We start from the raw sequence: 8,261 nt of genomic DNA, 5'->3' as shown, positions 1-8,261 counted from the left end.
TACTTTTGTCTAATATTTCACACACCTCCTCCCTGATTGCAATGTCTGTATCATCCATCTCTTTTGTGAAAACAGGCACAAAGTATTCATTAAGAACCATACCAACATCCTCCGCCTCCACACACAAATTACCCTTATGGTCCCTAATAGGCCCTACTCTTTCTTTTGTTATCCTCTTGCTGTTTATGTATTTATAAAAAATCTTTGGGTTTTCCTTGATTTTACTTGCCAATATTTTCTCTTTGATTTCCTAATTTCCTTTTTAATTTCACCCCCACACTTATTATACTCCTGTAGGTTTTCTGCAGTTTTGTGCCCTTGATATCTATGATACCTTCCTTTTTTTCTTTATCCTTTCCTTTAAGCCCCTGACATCCAGGGGACTCTGGATTTGTTAGTTCCATCCATTTCTTTAAGGGATAAAACCTGCTCAGAACCTTCACTATCTCTTCCTTGAATGCCTCCAACTGATCTAGCAACCCCTTTCAAAACTAGTTGAAACCCTCCCCGATGGCACCAGCAAAACCCCCTGTAAGGATATTGGTCGCAGTCCTGTTTAGGTCCAAACTGTCCAGCTTGTACAGCTCCCATCTCCCGCAGAAATGGTCCCAATGCCTCAGGAATCTAAAGCCCTCCCTGCTGCACCATCGCTTCAGCCATCAGCTATTTTTCTATTTCTGTACTCACTAGCATGTGGCATCGGGAGAAATCCAGAGATTGCTACCTTTGAGGATCTGCTTTTCAATTTCTCTCCTAGCTCCCTAAACTCTGCCTTCTCTGTTTACAAATCCAAGGGTCCAGTATGCTTTTGTAATCAACTCCTCAACTTGTCTTGCAACCTTCAAAGATTTGTGTATGTACAACCCCAGGTTTCTCTGTTCCAGTACCCTCTTTAAAACTGTACCATTTAGTTTATATTTCTTTTCCTCATTATTCCTACCAAAATGCATCAGTTCACACTTCCCTGTGTTAAATTTCATATACCATATATCTGGCCATTTCACTAGTCTGTCTCTATCCTCCTGAAGTCCGTTATTATCGTCCTCACTTTTTACTACATTTTCCAGTTTTGTGCCATCTGTAGTCTTTGAAATTATGGCACGTGTACCCAAATACATTAATATAGATTAAAAAGAGCAGCGGTCCTAATAGCAACTCCTGCAAGATGCCATTATATACTTCCCTCTGGTCTGAAAAGCAACTGGTATCCACTATTCACTACTTTCTGTCTTTTAGCCATTTTGTATCAATTATGCCACTGTCCCTTTTATCCCATTGGCTTCAATTTTACTAACATGTCTATTATGTGGCGCTTTATCAAACACCTTGTGAAAGTCCAAATACACATCAAAGCACTATCCTCATCTAACCTTCCATTATTTCATTGCATTTAGTTCTTGCATTCTGAATGCAGAGATGTCCCACCTGCTTTGTTCAACACTGCATACAGTTTCTCATGATAAGAAGAATGAGATGTTCTCCAATATTGTTTGAGTACTGGCTGTGCACAAACGTTTCACAAAACAAACTGTTCTGGAATTATATGTGGTCCTCTCTTCAAGAAAAAGCTGCATGAAATATCCAGGGGAACACTAATCATTGGTGGCATTGGGAAATTGAGGCCAATACATAGCTATCTGATTCACAATAATGCATTGCCCCATATCGGTTCTTCCATTTAAAGGCCATTAACTGTCCAAAATATAAAAGGTGCAGTGATCCACCTATCTATGTAATGATATATTTTGGTGTAGTACCTGTTTCTGTTGGAGTGCTTACTCCTTCATAGCTTAAAACTATGGAGTGATGATTGTTGCACTCACAGTTTCAGAAACTTCCCTTTATAGGACCGGAACCAGGTTCTTGTGAGAATTTCTGCCTGCAATTCTCAACTGTCCTCTTCTTCCTTTCACCCTTCCTTCATAGGGACGTTGAATTGTTATAGGAAAAAAGTCCAAGGCCCATCTAGTTTGTTTTGCACCATCTGTAAGAATATGGGTTTTTTGAGAGTATTTTGAGGGAGTTGAAGTTGAATGAGTTGAATGACCCTGAGCTTTTCTCTAAAGCAGACTGTCTTGGATTTTCTGTTGACTGCAGAGCAAGTACAGCATCAGAAGTAGCCTTGTTATTGCAAAAACACCCTTATTTTTCAAAAAAAAGGAGAGAAATAAAAGGAGTCGCAGAGCTGACCACAGTTTTATTTCATCTCTTTTTTGTCTGTGGGAATGTGCAATCTTTTGTGAGCCATTGAAACATAACCAAATATAAATCCTCTTTACTAATTTTCAGTGTTAAGCTTTGCTAGGTTGCAGCTTAATATAAAGATGCTAGTTTATAATTTTATTAATTTAACCCATTTAGCTTTTGTTGAAATTAGTGAAACGTGTGTTGAAATCTAGATTTTAATTACAGTTAGAATGTACTGATCTCAAGGTCCTGGGCTGTGTTATCACCATGGAAACAAGCACAGAAAATATTTGTGCTCAGGCTGAACATCAGCTAAGAAAGACCCAAGACCTGTGCCTGGACACAGAACTTGCTATGCCTATGATTGGATGCCTTTCTCCACAGGTCTGGTTTTTGGGGTATATCCTAGTGGGTTTGGGCAATTCTCAGTGTAGAAGGGACAGGATGGACAGCAATCTGGATGGTTGCAGACATATATGTGAGTAGGAAGAATGAGGAATGGGCCACACTCTCGATACAAATGACAATGTACAGGGTGTTGGTGAGGCCACACCTGGAGTACTACATACGGTTTTGGTCCCTGTATTTAAGGAAAGATATACTAGCATTGGAGGCAGATCAGAAAAGATTCACTAGGCTGATTCCTGGGATGAAGGAGTTGTCTTATCAAGAACGGCTAAACCGGTTAGGCCTTTATTCATTGGAGTTTAGAAGAATGAGAGGTGATCTTATTGAAACATATAAGATTTTAAGGGGGCTTGACAGGTTAGATGTTGAGAATATGTTTCCACTGGTGGGGGAATCTCGAACTAGGGGACATAGTTACAGAATAAGGGGGTACACATTTAAAACTGAGATGTGAATGAATTTCTTCTCTCAGAGGGTGGTGAATCTCTGGAAGTCTCTACCTCAGAGAGTTGTGGAGGCTAGGTCATTAAATGTATTTAAGGAGGAGGTAGATAGATTTTTGAAATCTCGGGGTGTCGAGGGTTATGCGGAGCAGGCCCGAAAGAGGAGTTGAGGCCTGGGACAGATCAGTCATGATCTTATTGAATGGTTGGGCAGGCTTGAGGGGCTGAATGGCCAACTCCTGCTCCTATTTCTTATGTTCTTATGTAATAACATAATTCTCGATCGTACTTTGTAAACTGCTGCTCAAATACTGAGTGTATTAAGTCTTACTTATGCTTAAATAAAATCATAACTGTTACCAATATGGAGTCAGCTTCGAACTATTGAACAGTCAGACTAAAGGGACTTGAAACTTTTTCTTACATGTCATGGTAGTTGCATGATACAACAATTATGGAGTTGGTGACTCGTTATGGCAATCCCTATCAGTTAGTCTATAACACACCCAGGTGTCCGGCAAGGAAAACTATCAGTAGCAGAAAGCTTTGGGGATTATTGACCCAAAGTCATGTATTTTTTCCAAGCATGTTACATTTGCCAAGTCTCAAATTACTCATATACTGTCTTAAAGGAGAAGAGGGAGATGGCTAAGAGGAAGACATTAGGTGATGAATTTCAGAATGTGGGGCTTTGTAACTGAAGCCATTGCCACCAATCAGTGAGTTGGGGAGGGGTGATACAACACAATATGCCAGAGGCAGAGGAATGAAGGAACGAAAAAGTTGGGGATGAATGTAGAAGTTAGGGGGGCGGTGGGGTTGGTGGGGGAAGAGTGGTGAGCCCAAGAAAGATTTAAATATAAGGGCAATAATTTTAAATATAGGACATTGGAAGTTGTAGAGCCAATGTTGGTCAGCAAGGACAGAAGCAGCAGAGTTTTGATTGAGTTGGAGTTTACAGCGGTGGGATAATATGAGCCTGTTAAGAAAGCATTGAAATAGTTGAGTATAGAAATGCCAAAAGCATGAATGAAGGTTTCAATGGCAAGCAGATGAGGTGGGCAGAAGTAGACGATGTTAAAGGGATAAAAGTTTGCAGTGTTCATGTGGATGGAATTTGAGTTGGAAGTTGAGCTCAATGTCAAATAAGCTGGGAGATTGTGAACAGTCTAGTTCTGACTGAGACAGTGGGTGGGAGGGAGATGGATACGGTGACAGGGATATGGAGTTTGTGATGGCGGTGATGGCAGCAGCTTCAGTTCTACCAATGTTTAACTGGAGGTTATTGCAGCTCACCAAAGACTCAGAAAGCAGTCTGACAATACCTAGGCAGTGGAGGGGGTTCAGAGACATCTTGAGAGGTAGAGGTGTATGTCATCAGAACATGTGATACATTCAAACGTGAACTAGTGCAAGGTTAATAGGATTAACTATATTTGATACATTTAAAGGGAAGCTAGATCATGGAGCGGCTGCATGACATCCTTCTGGGGGAGGGTGAACAGCCAGAGGTTGTGGTCCACTTTAGTACTGTCAGGCAAGTCTCCCACCTGTCAAGAATGAAGAAAATTTATTTTGCCACATGAACATTGATTTTAAATTGCTGATAGTGAAGAAGGAACTTGCTTTAAAAACAATTTGAGAGTTTGGCTGGAGAGAGACATTAGCATATCAACAGACAAGTACTTCAAAGGACAAAGGAGCTATTCCCTGCTCCAATTTAATCCACAATGGACTTTTGATTACCAGACGTTGCAGCATTCCAGGTTAACTACCAAGATGTCCAAATACACAAACAGACATGGTAGGGCCAGTTTGGTCACATGATTGCCTGATGGAGTTTTTTGAATTTGAACTTCCAACAGGGATTTTAAACTCAGAAGGCTGTTAGCTCCTGGATTGAGAACACCTCTCTCCTGTCTGCTCTCATCTCACTCTCACCAGCATTGGAAACCATTGAAGACATATGAACACCAAGAGAGAAAAGTCTCCTATAGTGAACAAGGTTTAAAAAGAATACAGGGCCCCAATGAAAAGCAAGAACTGTCTACAATCAAGGACTCTACGACGAGCTGGAAACAAAGAAACAGTAACAAGAAACACCCTTTAGAGACTGCCTCAAACCTGTCCATTTTATTTTTCTTCTGCTCTTTTCTGTCCCTATTTGCATGTGTGTATCGCATGTGCATGCTAGCGTGGGTGGGTTGTATATCCGTAGGCACTAACCATATTAGAGATTACGTTTGAGGTTTAATACATTTCACTTTTCTTCTTTAAACCTAAAGATAACCTGGTGTGCTCATTTCTTTGCCTTATAATTGGAAAGCTGTGAACAAGGATTCACAAAGGGGGAGCTCAAAACACAGTGTGTTTAAAAATTAAACCCTATTACAAGAAGAACAGGTGAAGACAGTAAATGACCCCTAGACACCTTTCTCACCTGGTTGTAACAGTCCCAATGACATAGGTAGGAAGAGGGATGAGGTCCTGAAAGCAGATTTTAGGGAGTTAGGAAGGACATTAAAAAGCAGGACCTCCAAAGCAGTAATCTCAGGATTACTCCCAGTGCAGCATGCTAGTGACAGTAGGAATAGGAGGATTGATTGGTTGAACACGTGACTGGAGAACTGATGTAGGAGGGAGTGCATCAGATTTCTGATGCATTGGGACCAGTTGTGGGGCAGGTGGGACCTGTACAAGATAATTGGGTTACATCTTAACAGGACCGGAACTAATATCCTCGCAGGGAGATTTGCTGGTGCTGTTGGGGAGGGTTTAAACTAGCATGTCGGGGGAATGGGAGCCTGAGGGTAGCTCAAATTGGAAGGAAGTAAAGCTGGTAACAGGAGATAGAAAAGTAGCAAGTGACATTAGAAGGCAGGCGAAACAAAGGCGAGCATCAACTAGGCTTAGAATGCAGAATGTCAAGAAGACAAGGATAAGGGTAGTCTACCTGAATGTACGTAGCATTGACAACAAGGTAGATGATTTAAAGGCCCAAATAGAGGTAAATGGGTACGATCTAATTGCCATAATGGAAACGTGGCTACAGGCTGACCAAAACTGGGAACTGAATATTCAAGGATTTTCGACATTTAGGAAGGACAGGCAAAAAGGAAAACAAGGTGGTGTTGCACTGATAATAAGGGATGGGATCAGTACATTAGTAAGGGAGGATCTCAGATCGGAAGAACAAAATGTGGACTCTGTTTGGGTGAAGTTAAGAAACAGCAAGGGGCAGCAAACATTGGTAGGAGTTGTTTATAGACCACCAAACAGTGGTGGTAGTGTGGGGCATGGTATTAATCAGGAGATTAGAGAAGCATGTAGCATGGGTAATACAGTAATCATGGGTGACTTCAATCTGCATAAAGACTGGGTAAACCTAATGAGCACTAATTCTGTGGAGGATGAGTTTCTGGAGTGTGTTCGAGATGGTTTTCTAGAGCAGTATTTTGAGGAACCGACTAGAGAACAGTCTATTTTAGATCTAGTATTATGTAATGAGAAAGGGCTAATTAATAATCTTATTCTAAAAGAACCTTTAGGGACAAGTGACCACGATAAGTTAGAATTTTACATTATGTTTGAAAATGAGGTAGTTCAATCTGAAGCCAGTGTGTTAAATTTGAACAATGGAACTTATGAAGGTATGAGGGGAAAATTGGCTGAGGTGGATTGGGAAAATACATTAAAAGGTATGACGGTACATAGGCAATGAATAGTCTTTAAAGAAATATTACATAGTTTACAGCAACTATACATTCCTTCAAGGCACAAAAACCCCAAAAGTAAACGCAGTCAACTGTGGATAGCAAAGGAAGGTAAGGATTGTATAAGATTCAAAGAAAAGGCCTATAAAGTTTCCAGAAATAGTAGTAAACCTGAGGACTGGGAGGATTTTAGAATACAGCAAAGGAGGATGAGGAAACTGATAAAAAAAATGGACAATAGAATATGAATGTAAGCTCGCAAAAAATATAAAAACGGACTGTAAAACGTTTTACAGGTACGTAAAAAGGAACCATTTGACTAAGACAAATGTGGGTCCATTACAGGCAGAGTCAGAAGAATTTAGAATGGGGAATAGAGAAATGGCAGAGAGGCTAAATGATTACTTTGTGTCTGTTTTCACTGAGGAAGATACAAAAAATCTCCCAGAATTAGAGATCCAAGGGATTAGGGGGAATGAGGAATTGAAGGAAATTAGTATTAATAAGAACATTGTATTGGAGAAATTATGGTCAATAAGTCCCCAGGAGCTGATATTCTGCATCCCAGACTGTTGAAAGAGTTAGCTATGGAGATAGGCGATGCATTGATGATCATCTTCCAAAATTCTACAGATTCTGCAGTGGTTCCTGCAGATTGGAAGGTTGCAAATGTCACCCCACTATTTAAGAAGGGAGGGAGAGAGAAAACAGTAAATTAAAGACCTGCTAGCCTTACATTAGTCATTGGGAAAATGCTAGAATCTATTCTAAAGGATGTGATAAATGGACACTTGGATAATAATGATCTGATTGGGCATAGTCAACATGGATTTATGAATGGGAAATCATGTTTGACAAACCTGTTGGAGTTTTTTGAGGAAGTTACTATCAGAATTGATAAAGGGGAGTTGGTGGGCATGGTATACTTGGATTTTCAGAAGGCTTTTGATAAAGTCCCCCACAGGAGGTTGGTTAGAAAATTAAAGCATCTGGGATAGGAGGTAATATACTGGCATGGATTAAGGATTGGTTAACAGGCAGAAAGCAGAGAGTAGGAATAAATGGTCATTCTCACATTGGCAGGCTGTGATGTTTGGAGGGATCAGTGCTTTGGCCCCAGCTGTTCACAACATCTAACAATTATTTGGATGTCGGGACCAAATGTAGAATCTCTAAGTTTGCGGATGACACAAAACTAGGTGGGAATGTGTGTTGTGAAGAAGATGCAAAGCGGCTTCAAGGGGATTCTGACAGTGGGTGGGCAAGATGGAATATAATGTGGAAAAATGAGATGTTATCCACTTTGGTAGGAGGAATTGATGTGCAGAGTATTTCTTAAATGGTAAGAGATTAGACACTGACACGGAACACAAAAGTCCGAGTGTTTCAAGCCTGTGTCCTCAGTATCTTGCTCTATGGCAGTGAGGCCTGGACAATGTATATCAGCCAAGAGCGACGTCTCAACTCATTTCATCTTCGCTGCCTCCGGAGAATCCTTGGCATCGGGTGG

The sequence above is a fragment of the Heterodontus francisci genome, chromosome 23 (genome assembly GCF_036365525.1).
Source record: "Heterodontus francisci isolate sHetFra1 chromosome 23, sHetFra1.hap1, whole genome shotgun sequence".
In the NCBI taxonomy this organism is placed as follows: domain Eukaryota; kingdom Metazoa; phylum Chordata; class Chondrichthyes; order Heterodontiformes; family Heterodontidae; genus Heterodontus; species Heterodontus francisci.
The sequence above is the reverse complement of the archived record's forward strand: the minus strand, read 5'-3'. Positions refer to the sequence as shown.